The sequence below is a fragment of the Rhinopithecus bieti genome, unplaced genomic scaffold (assembly GCF_001698545.2).
Source record: "Rhinopithecus bieti isolate Rb0 unplaced genomic scaffold, ASM169854v2 scaffold_9899, whole genome shotgun sequence".
Lineage (NCBI taxonomy): Eukaryota > Metazoa > Chordata > Mammalia > Primates > Cercopithecidae > Rhinopithecus > Rhinopithecus bieti.
This window is the reverse complement of record NW_016806979.1, coordinates 1,236,299-1,247,779: the sequence shown is the minus strand read 5'-3', so window position 1 is coordinate 1,247,779 and position 11,481 is coordinate 1,236,299. Positions and strand designations below refer to the sequence as shown.

The 11,481-nt window shown below is 58.9% G+C and overlaps 1 protein-coding gene across 3 annotated transcripts in view; it reads left to right on the top strand.

Annotated features, from left to right (window-relative positions):
- Positions 1-8,211: 8,211 nt before the first annotated feature.
- The window catches only part of GCGR (glucagon receptor), an 8,881-nt gene continuing 5,611 nt past the window's right edge, over positions 8,212-11,481 (top strand). For 2 of the 3 annotated variants that reach the window (XM_017879252.1, XM_017879250.1), the window contains exon 1: positions 8,249-9,848. The gene's annotated coding sequence lies outside the window, so the exon portion shown is untranslated. Of the gene's footprint in view, positions 9,849-11,481 lie in introns of all 3 variants that reach the window. The other variant, XM_017879251.1, reaches the window with a different exon arrangement.

Sequence of the window (11,481 nt, the reverse complement as noted above, 5' to 3'; positions counted from 1 at the left end):
AAAAGACAGGGTCTCTCTCTGTCACCCAGGCTGGAGTGCAGTGGTGTGATCATAGCTCACTGCAGCCTCGACCTCCCAGGCTCAGGGATCCTCCTAGCTCAGCCTCCCAAGTAGCTGGGACCATGGGTACATGCCACCACACCCTACTAAATTTTTTTTTTTTTTTTTGAGACGGAGTCTCGCTCTGTTGCCCAGGCTGGAGTGCAGTGGCCGGATCTCAGCTCACTGCAAGCTCCGCCTCCTGGGTTTACACCATTCTCCTGCCTCAGCCTCCTGAGTAGCTGGGACTATAGGCACTCGCCACCTTGCCCGGCTAATTTTTTGTATTTTTTTAGTAGAGACGGGGTTTCACTGTGTTAGCCAGGATGGTCTCGATCTCCTGACCTCGTGATCCACCCGTCTCAGCCTCCCAAAGTGCTGGGATTACAAGCACGAGCCACCGCGCCCGGCCAAAATTAAAATTTATAATAGCTTTGAACATCCTAAAATATTAAGGGAAGAATCTAACAAGAAATGTACAAGTTTGGCATACTGAAAACTAAAAAACATTGCTGAAATTAAAGAAGATCCAAATAAATTGAGAGATCTATCACGCTTATGGACTGGAAGATTCAGTGTTGTGAAGATGTTCGTGCTTTCCAAACTCACCTATAGATTCAACTGAATCTCAATTGAAAACTTTTTTTTTTTTTTTTTGAGAAGGAGTCTCCCTCTGTCACCCAGGCTGGAGTGCAATGGCACAATCTTGGCTCACTACAGCCTCTGCCTCCTGGGTTCTAGTGATTCTTGTGCCTCAACCTCCCTAGTAGCCGGGATTACAGGCATGCACCACCACGCCTGGCTAATTTTTGTATTTTTTTTAGTAGAGAGGGGGTTTCACCATATTGGCCAGGCTGGTCTCACACTCCTGACCTTGTGATCCGCCTGCCTTGGCCTCCCAAACTGCTGGGATTACAGGCATTAGCCACTGCACCTGGCCGAGAAAAAATTTTATATTTGGGCTTTATCAAAATTAAAAACTTCCCTCTGCAAAATGATTAAGAAAATGAAAGAATGGCCAGGTGTGGAGTTTCGCAACAAGAGCGAAACTCAGTCTTAAAAAAAAAAAAAAGGGGGACCAGGTGCGGTGGCTCATGCCTGTAAACCCAGTACTTTGAGAGGCCAAGGCAGGCGGGTCACAAGGTCAGGAAATCGAGACCATCCTGGCTAACCCGGTGAAACCCCGTCTCTACTAAAAAAATACAAAAAATTAGCCAGGCGCAGTGGCGGGCACCTGTAGTCCCAGCTACTCGGGAGGCTGAGGCAGGAGAATGGCGTGAACCCAGGAGGTGGAGCTTGCAGTGAGCCGAGATTGTGCCGCTGCACTCCAGCCTGGGCGACAGAGCCAGACTCCGTCTCAAAAAAAAAAAAAAAAAGCAAGCCATTGAGCTGAAGAAAATATTTATGAAACAAATATCTGGTAAAAGACAGGCCAGGCGCAGCGGCTCACGCCTGTAATCCAAGCACTTTGGGAGGCCGAGGCCGGCGGATCACCTGAGGTCGGGAGTTCAAGACCAGCCTGACCAATATGGAGAAACCCTGCCGTCTCTACCAAAAATACAAAATTAGCCAGGCGTGGTGGTGCACGCCTATAATACCAGCTACTCGGAAGGCTGAAGCAGGAGAATTACTTGAACCCAGGAGGTGGAGGTTGCAGTGAACTGAGATCGTGTCATTGCACTCCAGCCCAGGCAACAATAGCAGAACTCTGTCTCAAAAAAAAAAAAAAAAATCTGGTAAAGACTATCTAGAATGTTTAAATTATGCGACTGGGTGTGGTGGCTCACACCTGTAATCCCAGCAGTTTGGGAGGCCCAGGTGGGCATATCATGAGGTCAGGAGTTTGAGACCAGCCTGACCAACGTGGTGAAACCCTGTCTCTACTAAAAGTACAAAAATAACTGGACGTGGTGGTGCACACCTGTAATCCCAGCTACTCGGAAGGCTGAGGCACAAGCATCACTTGAACCTGGGAGGCGGAGGTTGCAGTGAGCCAAGATCACGTCATTGTACTGGGCACAGAGGGAGACTCTGTCTCAAAAAAAAAAAAAAAAAAAAAAAAAAAAAATCAAACAAACCAGCCAGGTGCAAGGCTCATGCCTGTAATCCCAGCACTTTGGAAGGCTGTTGCTCTGTTGTGCAGGCTGGAGTGCTATGGCACGATCTTAGCTCATGGCAGCCTCCACCTCCTGGGCTCAAGCAATCCTCCTACCTCAACCTCCCAAGTAGCTGGGACTACAGGCATGTACCACCATGCCTGGCTAATTTTTTATTTTATTTTTTTTTTTTGTAGAGATGAGGTCTCACTATGTTTTCCAGGCTGGTCTTGAACTTCTAAACTCAAGCGATCCTCCTGCCTTGGCCTCCCAAACTGCTGGTATTACAGGTGTGAGCCACTCCAACCAACCTCAGACACTCAACTTTCTTCTTTTTTTTTTTTTCCGAGACAGAGCCTGGCTCTGTTGCCCAGGCTGGAGTGCAGTGCCACGATCTCAGCTCACTGCAACCTCCACCTCCCAGATTCAAGTGATTCTCCTGCCTCAGCCTCCCAAGTAGCTGGGACTACAGGCATGCACCACCACACCAGGCAAATTTTGTATTTTTAGTAGAGACGGGGTTTCACCATGTTGGCCGGGCTGGTCTCGAACTCCTGACCTCAAGTGATCCACCCACCTCGGCCTCCCAAAGTGTTGGGATTACAGGTGTGAGCTGCCACACCCAGCCTCAACTTTCTAGTGAACCCTCCACTCTCTGTTATGTTTTATTCCTCTTGGATTTTTCTTGTTTCTCTCTCTCTTTTCTTTTTTTTTTTTTTTTTTTAAGACGGAGTTTCTTTCTTGTTGCCCAGGCAATGGTGCAATGGCGTGATCTTGGCTCACTGCAACCTCCGCCTCCTGGGTTCAAGCGATTCTCCTGCCTCAGCCTCCCGAGTAGCTGGGATTACAGGCATGCGCCATTATGCCTGGCGAATTTTGTATTTTTAGTAGAGATGGGGTTTCTCCATGTTGGTCAGGCTGGTCTCTGAACTCCTGACCTCAGGCGATCCGCCCACCTCGGCCCTCGAAGTTGCCTTGGATGACAGGCGTGAGCGCCGCGTCCTGAGCTTTTGTTGTTTCTTCCAAGAGATTTCTTTGATTTTTTTCAAAATCAATTTTTCAATCCTTCTTTTAAATTTTTTAAATTTCAGATATTCTATTTTAGCGGGAAGGCGTCTTCCTGTCTCTGCTTGTTTTTCCAAAGCATTCTGTTCTAGCTTTTATGGGTATCATCCTTTTCATATCTCTAAGATAATCAGAGGGTTAAATATTCTTGAAGTTTTTCTCTGTTCTCTGCAGGTAGCTCTGTTTCCTCATTTCCCTCTTTTCCAAGTGATTGGTCTCCCTCATATACCCGGAGGTCTTGCTATTGATTCACATCTAAGGGCAAAAGGTGCTAGATGCAGTTTGCAGGTCCCATTCACTTTTGTCATAAGATTTGCGCCTTTCTAGTACTGCAGTGGTTGGTAAACCCTGACATCCCACACCGTCAAATTACTAAGTGCCTCTGCCTAATGATGTGGAGGCCTTCTTATATTGAGGAAATGCTGGTGTTATAGTTGTGGGGAGAAACACTGGTTACCAAAACTGTACCAAGTAAAAATATATTTAATGCACAGTAAAGGACACCTGGGAAAAATGCCCTTTAATGCTCACCGAGGTTCTCTCTGAGGCGGCCCCACCACCTCCTGTTTCCCTTCCTGCTTTCCACGTTTTCTGGGACCCCAGATGCAGCCTCCCTCCCCCGTCCTCCACCCGGCTTCCGGCTGCCCCTTTTCGTTCCTCCTCCCTCATCAGTCTCTTAAACTCCCAGGGTGGGGCTTCTGAGTCTCGTGGCAGGCACCGAGCCTTGCGGGCAGTATGGGGCCCAGAGTTTCGCCGAACGCAAAATTAAGCTCTGCAGGTGCCGTCTCCAGAATCCCCAGCACAGACAAACACATCTCAGGGATTGGGGGTGCAGACCAGCCTCGCCCCCACTCCAGCACACCCTGCAGCGCAGGACCAAGCACACCTCAAGAGGGCCCCTGCAATGAGGAGGGCCCTAGGGTGGATGGAGGGCGGTCCCCCCACCCCCACTGCTGCCGTGGGAAAGGCCCCGCCCCTCCATTCCCAGGCTGCCCTCTTGTTTATATGGTCTCACCAATGTTAAGGGAAAACCAGACTGGATGCAGTTGAAAAACGTAGTTTTTTTTTTTTTTTTTTTTTTTTTAGGCGGGTCTCGCTCTGTCGCCTCGGGATGGAGTGCAGTGGCGGGATCTCACGCTCCTGCAAGCTTCCGCCTCCCAGGTTCACGCCATTTCTCCTGCTCAGCTCCCGAGTAGCTGGGGACTACAGGCGCCCCGTCCCTCACCCGGGTAGTTTATGTATTTTTTTTTTAGTAGAGACGGGGGTTTCACCATGTTAGCCAGGATCGGTCTCGATCTCCTGACCCTCCGTGATCCGCCCAGTCTCGGCCTCCAAAGTGCTGGGATTACAGGCTTGAGCCACCGTGCCCGGCCAAAAAACGTATTTTGTTCAGGACTATTGTAATAGGGGAGAAAAGATTTTAGTATAGACCTGGGCTCAACTCTGAATGTGGCATGGGCAAGTGGGGATTTAGATCCCAGGAGCAGCGGGGGGTCAGTGGGTGGAAAATAACTGGGACGAAACACCTGTCTGGAGGATTCTGGGGGTGGCGGAGGCTGAGGACCCTACCAGGTAACAGGAATCTTGCTGGAGGCAGGCAGGGTGAGCAGACATTGCCTGGGGGTGACAGAGGCTGAGGACCCTACCCAGGTAACAGGAAGCTTACTGAAGGCAGTCAGGGTGAGCAGACATCGCCTGGGGGTGGTGGAGGCTGAGGACCCTGATCAGATGTGGGGGATGGAGGCTTCTTGTCAAACTGACTTAGAGGAGTTCTTGCTAAATCTGGATTTTTACAAGGCAGAATGCAGATGAGCCTGCGAGAAGGTTCTGAAGCCAGACGACAGTTTGTTCAAGCAAAGAATCTTGTCATGGACTCAGTCAAATAAATAAGGGTCACCCAGCCCAGGGGAGGGTCCCCACCCCATCTGTTCCCTCTCCTTCCCCACACTGAATCCGAACATTTCAAGTTTTGCCCCCTTCGCACATTCCAAATTTATTCTTCTACTTCTCTTCCTGTGGGTACCAGACTCCAGCCACCCAGCGCTTACCTGGGACTGCTGGGCCTCTGCCCCGCAGGGACCTGTCCTCCAGGAAACAAAGCTGGACACAGGAGGGCAGGGAGGACTCCTCTCCAGGGCCGGGCACTGTCTCCTCAGCCCCGCAGCACTTGACTTAGGCAGAGCCTGCAACACCCTCACCCAAGTCCCTGCAGCCACCAGGAGGTGGTCCCCATCATCCCATCACCCCCATTCACGGAGGTCTCAGACTGAGGCTGGTGGGGCCAAGATCAGAACGCTGTTGTCTGTGCCTCTGAAGAGGTGGGGGCAGGAGCTGAGGGATGGTTTGGGTGCAGAGGGGAGAGGATGCGGTAGCAAGGGCAGATGCTGGCAGGTAGAGACAAACTTTTATGCCCTTTGCCTTCTGACTTTTGCCTCTGGCCACTGCTGGGACTACAACAGAATGCCCCTCTCCGCGAACAGGGCTTCCTATGGGCCGGGAAGCATGGAGCCCCCACAGTGTGGCTATGCAGGGGAGTGAGGACCAGGTGGGGGCAGGCCTGTGGGGGTCACAGAGCTGGGCTAAGCTTCAGAGGGAAGTGGCCCCTGGGAGGGGAATGGCTGGGGTTAGGACTCTGGGTCCCAAAGTCCCCTAAAACAGAAGCAGAATTAAGGAGAAAGGACCCCCAAGACCAAGGACCGCATCTATGAAAGGAGCCCTCCATGGGCAGGGCATGTCCCAGGATGAGGGTGGCCAGGACAGATCTAGGGAAATACAGGAGCAGCAGGACCCGAGCTGGAGTGGAGACGCCAGAGGGAGGGTTCTCAGTGGGGGCGGAGGCACCATCCGGACAGAGACAGACACTGAAGACAAGTGTTAGCGGGAGGGGTCTGGGGGGGGAAGAAGACTGGGACTTGGAGGAAGACCTCTCCAGGGAGAAGGGAGGAGGGGAAGGAGAAGGGGAGGAAGTGGGAAGAGGAGAGTGCTCATCCTGGAACCCACAGCCTGGGGAAGAACTTTCCAGAAGGAAGGCATGACCATCAGTGTCCCAGAGGCCAGGAAACGTGAGGTCCATGAGGTTGTGGTGACCCCAAGATCACTGGGCACAGAGCAGGGACGGCTGGAGGTAGAAGGGGAGGGACGCGGGCTGAGGTTCTGGCGGCCCCAAAGCCAGGCGTGATGTTGGCTTTAGGAGGAACGAGGAAGGGGAGAATGCCCCCCTTAGCGTGCCTCTTGGGGAAGGCAGGGGTTCTGGCTGGGGCTTCTCCACTCCCAGGAAAGGAGGTGGTGTGGAAGGAGGGGGTGGGACGGAGGAGAGAGCGCCCCGCAGCCTCAGGACCAGCAGGTGGGGGACCAGGGTCAGCGCTGCTGGAGGTGCCTTAGAGGACAGGACTGGCCGGAGACCGGGAAATGTGGCACAAAAAAAGTTAAAGGGCACCCCAGGGACCGCCCTGCCGGCCCACCCATGTCGGCCCCACTCCAGCCCCCATTGCTCTGCAGGGAAAGGAACCCGGAGCCGCGGTGGGGGCGAGCGGGGCTGTCGGTCCTTCCAGAAAATCAGGAAGGCAGTAGGAAAGAAGCGGTGAGAACCTGGGGCCGCGAGAGAAAGCGGGCGAGGGGGCGCCCAGGGATGCGGAGGGAGCGAGAGGAAGGGGCGCTGAGCCGCCGCCCCCACGCCCCGCCGCGCCCCTCCACGTCCCAGGGTGTCCCCGCCGGGAGCCGGGGCCCATCGCGACCACCACCTGCCGGGCCAGGGTCCGCGGGGTCCGGGGTCTGCAGGATTGGGGTCTGCGGAACCAGGACCCGTGGGACAAAGGTCTGTGGGGCGCGGGGTGGGCTTCAGGGCGCCGGGTCTGCGTATGGCCAGGGGCGGGGTCCGCTCCGCGGGTACCAGGCGCTCGCCGGGGCTCCCCGCGCAGGGTGGGCAGGACCGAAGCTCGCAGGGAGGCTGCGCGGAGGGCGGGCGGGGACCCTCGGCTGTCGCTCGCCACCCCGCGGGGCCGCCCCCGCAGCCCGCCCTCCGCCGCCGCCACATCGCCCTGCGTCGCAGCCGGAAAGTTTGCACCGACCGCCGATCCGGCAGCGCCGCGGAGACGAGCGGGTCCCGGGCGCCCGACCGAGCGCGCCCGGAGGACCGGCGGGGAGCCGAGCCACGCGAGCCCCAGTCAGCCGCCCGCGCGGTGAGCACCCTGGGCGCGCCCGAGCGGACGTTTGGGAGCCCGAGCCGGTGGCGGCGAGACGGCGGGGCTGGCGCGGCGGGGCTGGGGCGCGGGGAGGAGGGCCGCCGGGCGGTCTCCCGTCCTGGGCTGGTGCGGTCCTCAGTCCCGTCGGACATCCCCGTTCCCCCAACCCACGGCTCGGACAACTACCCGTCTCGCACCGTCGGGCAGAGTCCAGGGGTCTAGCCCTCCCCGTCCTCTTGCGTCCCGGGGGCGCGCGGCTCGGGGCGGGGATTCGCTGGCTCGCCTGGCGCCACTGCGGCGGCCGCACTCCCCGGCTCTGGGCCCCGGGCCCGCCGCCCTGGGAGCGCACAAGGGCCGCGGACGCGCCCCCGAGGCACGGGGTCTCACCAGCGCTCGCTGCCCTCGGCGGGCTCCTGCCCCCAGGACTGCCCGGTGGCACCGACGCGGCCCGGGATGGGGTGAGGGGTATCTGCGCCCCGCCTGGCCGCTCCTCTGCCGCGGCCCACACTGGCGACTTTGACCCCAGCAAGCGGGTCACTGCCCTGCCCGGCTCCGGCCTCTCCCGCGCCCCCGCCGCCGGCCCGACTCGGCCACCGGGCTTATGCTCCGACGCCGAACCGACCGACCCCAGCCCTCTCGGCGCCCGCATGCTCCAAGGACCGGCCAGGGCTGCTTTCTGCCCTTGCTATTGGGGGCATGAGGGTTGGGGGGTCGGGGCGCACCCAGGCCGGCACGCAGGCCTGCCCCGCCCCCACGGGGTGAGGGCTCAGGGATCGGGCTCTGTCAACAGCCTGTGGCCCCTGATCCCGCCCTGGTGCCCTGACCTTCCGCTGCCTTCTCTGGTTTCACAAAAACATCCTGGCCCCTTAAAGCGTCTGAGAGGCCCCTTGCGGACGCCCTGGGAGCCCGGCTGCCTTCCTGAACCAGTGGCCGCTCCACCCATCCTGGGGACCCAGCTCCAGGTCTGCGGGTCCCTCAGCCACCCCCAGTGGGAATTGGTGGAGCCTGACGGAACCAGGAGCACCCAAGAGTCACGTGTTCTGCCAGGGCGGACATGGGACAGGACAGGGGGTGCCAGCTCTGCAAAGGGGCCGGGGCAGTGGAGCTCAGGTGGCCCCAAGGCCTGGTGGTGGCTGGTGTGGCCCGGCAGGCGGCTGTGGGAGGGAGGAAGGGGGTGGTGTGCGGTGGAGGGGCTAGGAAAGGCGGGCAGGGCACCTTGGGAGCCCCCTCATTGGTCACCTCGGGAACCCCCCCACATTGGGCACCTCGGGAACCCCCTCATTGGGCACCTCAGGAACCCTCCCGCACTGGGCACCTCGGGAGCCCCCTCATTGGGCACCTCGGGAACCCCCCCGCATTGGGTACCTAGGGAACCCCTCCCCTAATTCTCAGCTGACTCCAAGGCCTGAGAAGGAGCTTGATCACCTGGACTGTGAAGGCTAAGGGTGGGGTCCCTGGTGGGTCGTACCACCTACCAGCAGCGTCACCAGCAGGGTAATAAGGGGCACTGCGGCCATGGGGAGCCCCGAGTGGCACCTCCACAGCTGGGAGTTTCTGTCCAATTCTTCAGTCAACAGACATTGATCCCGGCCTGACGGGGCCCGGGGTGTCAGTGTCTCCTGTCGGGGGAGAGGGCTGGGTGAGATCATCAGAGGAGCCTCCCTTTTTCCCTTCAGGCTGGTGTCACCTTCAGTGACAGGGCAGGGTCCCCACTTGGGAACTTAAATCATCATCCCCGTCCCAGGACCACAGCGGTCTCAGCCCTGCTCTCCAGGCCCGGCTCTCTCCTGGGTGCTCAGCTGGAAATTGGCCCACCCTCCGGCTCCACCCACCCCTGTTGGGATGAGGGGCTGGAGTCTCCCTACCCACATGGGACCCACCGCCCGCAGGGAACAGAGGACTCCCACACTTCTACACCTCCTGCCTCACTATCAGAGACCCAGTGGAGAATTGCCCCCCACCCCACCTCTTGTATTCAGAGGCCCTGACCCCTAGGGATCCAGGACTAGGGGTGCCCTGATGGGGAGCCCACCTGTGGCCTGTGGATGCTGAGCTGTCGGGGGAATCCTCCAGGATCCCCAGCCCCACTTTCCCAACCTTCTGTTAAGGTTGGAGGGACACAGAGAGCCCCACTCCCTCTTCCTCCCCACTCTTGGGCCCTGACTGCTTCAAAGAAAGGCCTGGGGGACTGGGCAGCCCACCGCTCCCTCAGCTCGCTGGGGTCTCCAGACTGCATGCACGGCTGGAAGGTGGGGCCTGGGCACTGGAGGACCTTGTGTGTGGAGGCGCCATCTCCTCTTGCACTGGCTTGGGGGTGCTCCCAGTGGCTCTGGGGTCAACATGGCAGTCATTGAATGGCTCCTGTTTCTCTGGCAGAGTTGGGGCAGAGCCAGGCTTGGCCACGCTGGGCTCTAAGGGGCTGTCATTTTGCCCAGGAAGCTCCTGGCTGGGCTGTCCTCTCCCCAGGGTGAGCACACATGTCCCCAATCCCACTGCAGGGCCCCCAGGCAGGGAACAGCTTATCAGCCAGTGTCCTTCCTCCTTGGCCCCTGCCTGCATCGCCACCATCCACCCTGCTCCAGTTGCTCTTTGTCTCTCTCCTCGTCCCCTGCCCAGAGCCCCAGGCCTCCCTTGCACCCCTTAGCCTGCCGACCTAGCAGTGCCCCTCCTCCAGGGCCCCTCCTCCAGGACCCCTCTGGGTTGGGGGTGCGCACAGCGGGGAGAGGCGGCTCCTGCTGCTCCTCACCCAGCCCAGCTCAGTGGCCAGAGCCGCCCAGGGCAGTGGCAGCAGATGGGGCTGTTTGAGCAGAATCAGGAAAGATAAGGCCCCTTGGGTGACCCCAGAGCTGGGGACGCCAAAACCGCTCCTCCTCCCCCACCCACCTGCTGCTTTCTCCACCAGGGAGAGCCCCCTCCCTACTCCGTGGGTCCTTCGCCCCAGCACTAAGCCTGCATGGCTGCTTACCTGGCTCAGGGACTGGGGATCAGCGATGCACGGGTCCTGCCTTCCATCGGCCCCTACCTGAGCCCAGGGCCCAAGGGCTGTGGTTGGGAGCCCCTTAGCAGGCTGTGACGCAGGTGCCTGTCCCTGTCATTCAGCTGTCACCCTGCTTGGTGCATCTCAGGCCCTGTTAGCAGGAGGAGCCCCAGGTGGTGCTGGCCCCACGCAGGCTCACCCAGCAGCTGCCTGGAGGAGGCTAAAATCCAGGCTGTCCCATGGCAGCCAGCTGTCCAGCCCTGCCCGGAAATCCTCTGCTCTAGCTGCAGCCCTCGCCCTTCTCCTCGTCCCTCTCCCCGGCTTCTTCCTGGCACTGCCTTCCAGCTGGCCGGCCCTCCATCTGCCCAGCCATCCATCCACACCTCTTATTCCGTTTGAGGGTGCCCCAAAGAAGAGCTCATCGCAGCCTGGGGGCTCACAGCCAGCCACTCGCGGGCCCCGGCACTTACACACAGGCCCCACGGGAAGACCCTCCCTGCTTCTCCCACAGAATTCGGTTGGTGCAGAAACTAGGCTCTGCAGCAGTGAAAAGCCAATTTGTGGAGCTGTTGCCACCCCGAACTCCCAGCTCAGACGCTGGTTCTGGCCTGGGACCAGGTGCTGTGACTCCCACAGCCCTGGCAGGCACCACGGGGGCTGTCCTCCCCACCCTGTGCCCCCACCCTAGGCCAGCTCCTCCTCTGAGCCGGCGCTGGCAGTGCTAATCTCAAAGGAATGTGCAGCCAGCCTGTAGTGTCCCATGGGACCCAGGAAGCCCAACCGAGCCTTGCACGGCACCCATGGGGCACCTAGGCAACACAGTGCTGGGCAGGGGCATGCATGTGACACAGACCCCCGAGTGTGGGTCCCACACACTTGGCCTGGCACAGCTGCAAGCCAGCCCAGCCACTTTGCTCACCGTGGCACTGGGGCCAAGTGATGGAAGGTCTGGGCACCGCCACCCTCAGGCTCGGCACGTTGGCTTGGGTCAGCCTGGCAAGCCAACTTTCCCAGGGGCTAAGAATAGGTGAGGAGAAGCCGGGCGTGGTGGCTCAAGCCTGTAATCCCAGCACTTTGGGAGGCCGAGACGGGCGGATCACGAGATCAGGAGATCAAGACCATC